We start from the raw sequence: 10,092 nt of genomic DNA on the forward strand, positions 1-10,092 counted from the left end.
TTTCGCGCGGGTAGAATGCGGACTGAGTTGTGGTGAGGTTAAACCCCCACCCGTGACTAGCTCCCGGTCTTGTTCCGAGAGGGTCACGACTGAATTGTCCGTTTCGGTGGGCGAAGCGGCCGCCATTTGAGTTACGTAGCCGATCGCACGCCGGCGGGCGCGAATTCGTAACAATATATACATATATATATATATTTTTCTAAGGCTGTTCTGGCAAAACAGTTGCATAGGCCCCTCCGATTACGCGTGAGCTTAGCAGAGATACAGCCCCCTACTTCCTATGAGGTTGCATTGCAGCCAATACTGGGAAGATAATTTAATTCTCAACTATATATCAGTCCAATCCGGAGAGAGAACATCCACAAACACATGTTCTGGGCTTGTTGACCCTGATCAGCATGTAGCAGAAGCTCTTCCCCATAAGGATGGTGAAACCATGGTCGGCGGCTCCACTGTCCTTTGTTTGTAACCTGTAAGTCTCGGTTTCGAATACACGTGAGTGTGCTCATGGAAGCCATCCGTTGTTTGAGGCAATGTAGTGTGCATGCGCAGCATGAAGTTTATGTTATGCCGTTGCTGTTATTAGGTCAGAAGAGCCATTTCTGGTGTTAAGTTTATTCCCGACCACAATCCTACCTCCTATTTGGTGTGCAGCAGGGCAGAGACAATGTGATGGTGGCAGATGACCATTGTTGCTCACAGGCTGTGCAGTTTTGGCTGTTGTGAGATAGCATCTGTGCCTTGCTGCTTCACCAAGTCAAGAGGTGTTTTGTGCAAAAATGGATGCCCACGCATACACGTACACGCGTACACACACGCACACACACTCCATGTGGAACAGAGATAAGTTTGTATTCGTCGACGTGCTCTCAACAGGAACCATTTTCAACCACTTCGAGGATGATTCTTTCACAGGGCTGTCAGATGGTTCATCATCCGAAGCTAATGGCGACCTGCACAGTGATGTCCCAGTCACTGAGACTGAATCAATTCATCATCCAGTAGATTCAGCACCTGATGTCGATGAAACTTGGCATATCTACCAAATTACCATCATAAAGAAAACCTTGCAAAGAACACTTGCTCTGGACTGTCCATGTCCACCATCTGCCACAAATCATATGCTTGATTCTACTAAATATTGGGTCACTCAGTATCAAATCAGCCAAAAAAATGAAATTCTGCGGTGACCCCCTCAGATTTTCCTGAAAAAATTCTCAAAGCTCCCTTAACATATATGAGGAAGGTTTGCCAAGTTATAGCTCAAAATTCCAAGTAGTGTCCGAGATATGGCCCGACAAACACCCTTGGGGTGTTTCAATTCTGGCAGTCGCGAGTTGCAGATTTGTATCTGAAGCATTTTTGGAGGGCTCTAAATTCCAGAGTTTTACAAACAGATTTCTGAAAATTCACACAAATAGTGTTTATTAGTGATGCTTTCAGAATCTAACATCAAAAATGTTCCACTTAAAATACTTTTTAAGATAAGTAAAATCAAAAGAAGTGATAAATTTGTAACATGCAGTCAAAAAAATTTGAGTTTTCAAATTGCTGCCAACAGTCAGTTTATTCATCATGAAGAATTTTGTTGCCTGATTTACACAATCTCATGGCTGGATCATTTACACAAGAAAACTGAAACCTTTTGGAGCAAAATCTTGGGTGCTATAGGTGTCTGAACTTTGCTCCAGACTCAACGACACTGAAATTTACCCTGGTTTTACCCGAAGTGTTCACCATGTTGACAGTTACACAGCTCTTAAATTTTTGTCACTTAAAGACACATACTTAGGCAAATTGTGCTAGAAAATTCAAGAGTTGTTCTCAATCCCTTATACTTTTAAACGAATTTTTTTTTAAATGCATCAATTTCTAATGATTCTGCAGTCCCAAAAGCTACTTTTTAAAAAAAATAATTTTTTTACGAACAAACATATAGAAAAAATAAAGATATTGTAAGGAAGTATGACTTAAGTGGAATCTAACAACATATAAATCAGTTTAGTAAAGCTTAAAGAAGTGTACCAAAATCATTTCCAAAGTTAGGCATGAAGCACAACTCTATCTTATTTAGGCTTTAACCTAATACACAGCCCTGTAGTAACTGCCAATGCTCATTGTTACATTTTATTACATCCTGGCAATTATAAAACTAATCACTGTTCACTTTGTACAACGGACCCAAGTACATTTGTCCAAACAATTTGATATGAAATTATGAAAAAAAAAAAAGTTGAATCAGATATTGTACCTACATTTACAAAGGGATGTAGACTTTCGTACAATGTACACTAAGTATATCAACAATTAGATATGCAAATGAATATTTATAATGGTGATTATTATGATCACATTATGTGTCTTAATTTGTAGTTGAGATTGGTGGCGGCCTTAAACTAAAATATCCTTTTTTAAAAATGTGAGCCAAATTAAAGTAACCACATACTTGTTCTGACCAAAAAACAACAATTTGATCATTGTGGTGCCAACTTATGAATGTTTGGCATGGCTTCCACTTCAAAAGCACACCTATTGCATTTATTCTACATCTTTCATCGAACATGTTTTTTTAAAATAGTGGGCCTTTTTAAAAATAGAAGGGATTGAGAACAACTCTTGAATTGTGAGGTATATCACCATTTCAACACAGTATTCACAACACAGTATTTACACAGTATTCACAGGGTGGGTATATTCACCATGTCTCCACCATTTCAACACAGTATTCCTGTCTGAACATTTTCCAGTGTCGTAAGGTGTTTTGAATTATAAGCAGTCGGTATGTTTTTGCTTCATGCACATAACCCTGGTTATTTATTTTTGTGTATGCAGAGCTACGACTTGCCTATACACCGCCCAAATAAAGGCTTGCGTAAGAAGAACGTGTTGCATGCTTGGAACAAGATCGCCAACAGGGTGGGTACTCGGCTGGTATATTGAAATCATAATGAAGCTGCATGTGTATGACACCTTCAAACCCATTGGCTGGAGAGCTGGCTTGATTCCATCCATAATAATTGCAAGGAGAAAATTATACGTCCACCATGTTGGTTTTCTGGTAAGCCTCAGATGTCTTTGGAAATCTCATTTTCACAATTTGAATTATCAGAGCTATATAACCATGATGTATTATATATGCACATCAGCGGTAGGCATGTTTTTGTTTCACATATGTAAGTTGGGATTTTTTTTTTTCGGGAGCAATCAAGGCAGCGATCTGGCCAATATACCCCCAAAATAAAGGGATGAACAATTTATATGATAAATGACAGTTTTTGTACATAATTTCAGTTTTCGTCCAAGATGTCAAGGATGAAAAGTGTGAAAATACAAAAGGGTTACTGGTCATCATCAACGAATGACAACTGCAGGTAACAATATTCCCGGAATTGCAATGCAGCCCAATGGCGAGTCCTTTCCATTTGTTTGGCAATGACCACAGGTCCCACACATTTGGCATGACAATAAATAAATAAAAACCAATGTCACCCCCAGGGTGACCAGTATCTTGCCAAAATGTGAACATGAGTGACTTATTTATTCGATTAAAGTTACTCAAAAAATAAGGGTTTCGTCGACATTGATGCTTGACCTTTATATTTTTGTACGGTTAATGGTATATCTCCAGGACCGTTGTACATGAAATATCAAGAGATTTTGATGAGAACTGAGGAAATAAAATTTTCATTAAAAATCCGTTTTTTCCGTCAAGACGTCATCAAATGAAGTCATAGCGTCAAACTTTTGACAGATCTGGAAAGCACTTATCAAGCGCTTTCATATGAGGTATTACTCGATATGGTATCTAAGATTTCAAAATTTGACCTTGGGGGTCAAAAACTTTCGACCTCCAGCGCTAACCATGAAGGTCAAGGCCGATCGCCACCAAAAATTAATCAGCTGAGCGCCAGACGATGAACTATATTCCCATGAAGTTTGAAGACGATTCGATCAAAATTACTCAAAAAATAAGGGTTTCGTCGACTCCCCTGATTTGCGACAAAGTGACTTTGACCTTAGACCTTGACCTTGACAATTTTATGCGCTGAAAGGGACCTTTATAGGACACTGATATGCGAAGTTACAAAAATTTCCAATGATAACTGTGCTCTGCAGAGTGATCGATTACGTGATTACAGACAAACAAACAAAAAAATAAAAATAAAAACAAACCAATGTCACCCGCAGGGTGACCCGTATCTTGCCAAAAGGTGACTACGTGTGACTTCTTTCAGGTCACACTGAGGTGAACAGAGCTGCTATCCACCAGGAGCGACTCCTTGAGGAATATCTGCCTACGAGAGATTCTGATGAGAATCGTTCAACAGAGTAACCATGAAAAATATGTGTTTGCCTCATAACGTCACCAAATGACGACATAATGTCTCAAGCTTGACATATCTAGAAAGCACTCATTGAGATGTTCAATTTGATGTGCTACACGATATGGTTCCTAAAACTTGAAAATTTGACCTTGGGGTCAAATATGTTTGACCTTCGGCGCTAACCATGAAGGTCAAGGCCAATCGCCACCAAAAATTAATCAGCTGAGCGCCAGACCATGAACTACATTCCCATGAAGTTTGAAGACGATCCAATCAAATATACTCAAAAAATAAGGGTTTCGTCGACTCCCATGTTTTGCGACAAAGTGACCTTGACCTTTGACCTTGACCTTCAAAATTTTATGCACTGAAAGGGACCTCTATAGGCCTCTGAAATGCGAAGTTACAAAAATTTCCAATGATAACTGTGCTCTGCAGAGTGATTTATACGTGATTACAGACCAAAAAAAAAAAACATATGAAGGTCAAGGCCAATTGCCATCAAAAATTAATCAGCTGAGCGCCAGACCATGAACTATATTCCCATGAAGTTTGAAGACGATCCGATCAAAATTACTCAAAAAATAAGGGTTTCGTCGACTCCCCTGATTTGCGACAAAGTGACCTTGACCTTGACCTTCAAAATTTTGTGCACTGAAAGGGACCTCTATAGGCTTCTGATATGCGAAGTTACAAAAATTTCCAATGATAACTGTGCTCTGCAGAATTTTTTATACGTGATTACAGACAAACAAAAAAAAAATAAAAAACATACAAGCTGACAAAAGGCCCAGTCACACCTTGACGTTTTAGCCAGCAATGGCAACGTATTAAAATGTATGTAAAACGCTGGCTTACGTTGAACTTTTGATGTTTTTTTTTAAAGATTCGGACGTATTCATAACGACTTGGTCTTATGCATAATGTATTAGTAATGGACACAGAATGTTTCGTTGTGTTATAGATAACTTATACCAACGAATGCTGAACCTGTTGTCGGCCTTCACAACCTATGCCCAACGAAAGTCTAACTTATGCATAACGCGCTGCACGCATCGCCGACGATGACGTGGCATAGGTTATGAAAAGGCTGCCGCACAACGATTCAAATCATAACCGCCGCAGAAATGGAAGTGTCAACTTCGCAGTCACACCTTGGCGATGTTGCTAGCGTATGCCGACCTCTGAAAAATGTGTCTAAAACGCTGGCGCACGTCGAATACGGTGTGGGTAAGTTTGGTATGCGTGAATAGAACGCTAAAATACGCTATCATACGTCGTAGTAAGTGGAGTACGTCTTGTAATTTTGAACATGTTGAAAATTTTACGACGTACTTATCGTATGACACACGCTCTGCATGCGATGGGAATAAGTTGTATGCACGATATACGATTGTTGACACACAGACACACGTTACTTGTAAGTTACTCATAAGTCGAAACATGTCAAGGTAATGGTTAGCATCAGTGTTCCAGACTCCCGGTTTTTTTTTTCTTCGGTATGACGGTGTTCAGTGTACAGTGCGGTTATGATTTAAATCGTTGAGCGGCAGCCTATTAATTATATTATAACCGCACTAGAAATCGAAGTGTCAAAATCACCATCATGCCGAAGGAAGGAAGAAAAAAAAAACCAAAAAAAAAACCAGGGAGTCTGGAACACTGACGCTAACCATTACCTTGATGTGTTTCGACTTCTGAGCACCTTACAAGTAACGTGTGTCTGTGTGTCACCGATCGCGTAACGTGAGTAAAACACGTAACTCATAGGTTAGAAATAAGTTTCGCGTACGCTAAACATTACCTCGACGTGTTTCGACTTATGAGTAACTCACAAGTAACGTGTGTCGACGTGTGTCAACGATCGCGTGACGTGCCTACAACTAATGGCCAGCTTTATGTGGAACGTGTGAGTCATACGCTGGCATAAGTCTTCAAATTTCAAGCATGGAAAATGTTTGTTTTTTTTTCAGTGTTTTTTTTTCAGCGTGCAGTGTTTTTCAGCGTGCTCTCAATGTTATCAAAACTTACCCATAACGTATTCGACGTGTACCAGCGTTTTAGACAAATTTTCCAAAAATCGGCATAAGCTGGCTAAAACGTCAAGGTGTGACTGGGCCTTAACATATCTTGCAAAAACTTCGTTTTGGCAAGATAAAAAATAAAAAAATAAGGTTGGTGGGGCAGTGAGGCAAAGGTTATGTACTTGTGTGGCAGATGGATATTACTGCTCACAGATCGTGCAGCTCCGACCGTTATGGGGCAGGAACTGTGCTTTACTGCTCTATCAAGAGAAGCCGTTGAACACGATATTAAGCCAACAAGGTTGACATGGTCACAGGTAAACAATTATGTGGTGCATGATTTTGAGGAGCTCCTAACAATGCCAAAACAATGGTTGGTGACTCCACTGTCCTTTACTTTTGACTTTAAAATCCTTGGTCTTTAACATAGTAGACTCAAGTGTGCGCTTATGAAGCTACCCAGGAAGGAAGCAAAATGGTGCGCATGCACTCAGGTCGTTTAATGCCATGATGCATTGATCAGGTCGGAAGGGCCTCGTTTCGATTATTAATGAATTCATTTATATACGCGGCATATGGTGCCACATTATCGATTGCATGTATCCTGACCAACAGGAAATGCATGCCACACATTAACCTGTCTGTGGTACACAAAACATTTCTGGGAGCAGCCAGGATATTTAAATTTCAAAAGGCTCTGCTGGCGAAACAATTTCATCAGCTCTGCCTATTTGGCATGAGCTTAGCAGAGTTGCAGCCTCCTACATTTCCATAAGATTGTATTGCAGCTAATGCCACGAAGAGAATTTAATATTTAAATAAACATTCACTGCAATATAAAATGGAAAATGAGGAAAGCACAACACCACAGTTCCAGAATGAATAATTTACATGTTAATATATGGAGAACATATCACAATGGTGAGATGGCATGATATGAGCTGAATGAGGAAGGAAAGAAATTCCAGAAATGAGCTTAAAAAAAAAAAAAGTGTCACTCTGAGAGGAAAACTGCAAAGGTAAGACCATTCCATCCATCCATCCCATCCATCCATCCATCCATCCCTCCATCAGGACCATACTCTGTGCAGAGCATTGGTGCTGCCTGAGCAGTCTCCTTGGCTATTGGGCACAATCCTGGACAGGTTGCCACTCCAACACAGGATACCAGCAATTTGGCACTCATTTTGCCAACCTCAGAAGGATGACAGGCAGAGTGAAATCCACCTGGTATTAATTCAACAGCTGAGCAGGATTTTAACTCAGGACCCTAGAATCCCAAGCCCACCACTCAAGCTATTAAGCCAACACCAGGCATACCATTCCATGAACCTCAATCACGTCGAGAAAAAAAAATATTTTTGAGCCTCAATCTTGTAGAAAACACCCAATTTACTTCAGCCAAAAGATTGATCCCAAAATAAAAGAGGGTAATTTAAGCCCCTTGACAAAAATAAATGGTAAAAACTTTTCATTTTGAAAGATTGAAAGACTTGCTGCAAGTTTTCAGTTAGTACGTAAAATTGCCTTTGCTATTCTACACGACTTCCACAACAGCATCATAAATCACAACAGTCGCCAAAAATGATCTTGCTTTTGATAATTGAGCAATGCAAAGAAGTCTTACAAACAATAAAATCAGTTACAAATTAAAGAAACTCTAATTACAGCGAAGTCGATGGCATGCCATCGCAAATCCCGATGCTTCCCTTGTAAAGCAAAGTTGAAAGATGGCATAAAGTTCCACCAGGATTGACCCAATATAAAAATTTTTAGTTCATTTTTTTTCCTGTTTTAACCCTTGCGACACTAAGTCCCCCATAACTACAAGTTAGGTGAATTCCTGCCAAACCGTTTGGGAGATAGCGTAATAGACAGACGGACAGAGCCGATTACGTCTCCCCATTTTTTTTCAAAAAGCGTAGGGTTAAGAGGAGTTAAGATTCACCAAGTGCTGTGGGGTATATAGTTGCGGACTTAGGGTCACAGAGGTCGAAACTAGAAAATAATGTTTAACTCTAAATTTGATATTGGGTCATTCCTGGTGGAACTTTTTCCCATCTTTCAACTTTGCTTTAGGTAGGAAGTGCGGGGATTTTTGATGGCACGCCATTGATTCTGCTCTAGTTATTGTTTTGTTATTGAAGCCGTTTTTACTGCATCAACTGCTGTTTGTCATGAATGTCCTGACTAAATGAGTCATTCCTTCAAAGTTTCCAATGCTTTTTTTGAGATCAATCTATTTGCCATGTCCCACTTGTGTGACAAGATTCATTTACAAAACGGTCAGTTTTGCCTTCCAATTTGTGCAAAACAAAACATGGCAAATCAGGCCAATCTGAATTTCCATTTTCATTTCAGAAAATATCTCTGCAAATGGACATGAAGATTATGTGCCATCTTGTCAGGCCCCGTCGTGTACCACTGCTTGCCATTGATTGGACAGAAAATGAACAAAATTGTAAAGGCATGAAAGGGTAATTGGACAAGACAGACTTTAGACTTGAGGATACTGCAAATATGCAGTATTTTTTAAAACCAAAACTTTATTTTTCATGAATCGTCAAAAACATGGATTCTGTATATAATACAGTACATATATATATATATACATACACGCACGCACGCACGCACGCACGCACACACTATTATACATATTGTGACAGTTGTGAGGCACCAACACAGGGTAAGGCTAGTTATGTGTCATGGTATTCTATTTAGCTCTTAAGAATAGGCTGTATTTATGTTGACAGATATGTGTTGTCAACTGTTCATTAGTTTAAGTGCATGTTCTTTTCTCTTTGCATTCTAGACTTGAGCCACTTCTCACATGCCACACATGGACAGTCCACGAGAGACCCAGATTCGAGCTCGCTCGCACGCAGCAGAAAGCGATTAACCGCCGAGAAGGTACTGGCACGTCGGAGCTCCCCTTTCCTAAAAGCTCCGTGGGTCGGCCAATGACGAGCTGTTGTTGTGGAAAGCGCAGCAGGTGGTGAACGCTGCAGGGAGGTTGGGGGTGGAGAAAAGTGTTATAAATATCTGACAGCACAGAAGGAGGTTCGTTTTTATTAGCGGAGTGTGTGCACGTGGGTGGTGTGGTGTCCGAGGCGCAGCGGAACATGGAGAGCGAGAGCATAGCAGTAACTCCGCTTTATTGCCCTTCCGGATGTACATCACAGCCACCCCTCGCGACCGAGTCATGATACACGAAAACCCAATCACGTGATACAACACAGGCGACTCTGTGCGTACACTTCAACATCCCGCTGAATATATTCACTTTACCAGAATGGGGTGTATGTCGCTTTATTTGCCATGTGAGCGTGGTTCATTTTATTATCTTTCTTGTTCACGTTGTTATTTCTCGCTTATTCTGGAACCTCGTTCTGTCTTTCTCTTTCCTTTTCTTCGCTTCATCTCGCTTCCTCAGCACCTTTCAATTACCTTTCACATCTCTCTCGTCTCCGCATACCCATGCACCCTTTCACCTCATGGCCCGATGCATCTTCGCTTCAAACGGGTTGCATCACCTCATTGTGTAGCTATATTTCACTCCTAACCTCGTCACTAGCTGTTCTCCCCTCATGAACAGCCACAGACCAACGTGTGCAGCCATCTGTACCATCAAGCGTTTAAACTATGGGAACGCAAGTGGAGTAGAGCAGGGAGCGTGAGGAAGTGAATCCAAGGACCATCAGGCCAGCCCATTTGGCATTGGCAAATTAGGTGTGTCGGGTGCA

General features: G+C 40.6%; 1 long non-coding RNA gene across 1 annotated transcript in view; it reads left to right on the forward strand.

Annotated features, from left to right (window-relative positions):
• The window catches only part of LOC147026433 (uncharacterized), a 31,056-nt gene extending 21,216 nt beyond the window's left edge, over positions 1-9,840 (forward strand). Inside the window, exons 2-3 of the long non-coding RNA XR_015058340.1 lie at positions 2,833-2,916; positions 9,162-9,840. This is a non-coding gene — a long non-coding RNA (uncharacterized LOC147026433). The remainder of the gene's footprint in view (positions 1-2,832; positions 2,917-9,161) is intronic.
• The last annotated feature ends 252 nt before the right edge of the window (positions 9,841-10,092 follow it).

Source organism: Eptatretus burgeri, chromosome 5, assembly GCF_056783735.1.
Source record: "Eptatretus burgeri isolate ZD-2024b chromosome 5, Ebu_testis_v1, whole genome shotgun sequence".
Classification (NCBI taxonomy): Eukaryota; Metazoa; Chordata; class Myxini; order Myxiniformes; family Myxinidae; genus Eptatretus; species Eptatretus burgeri.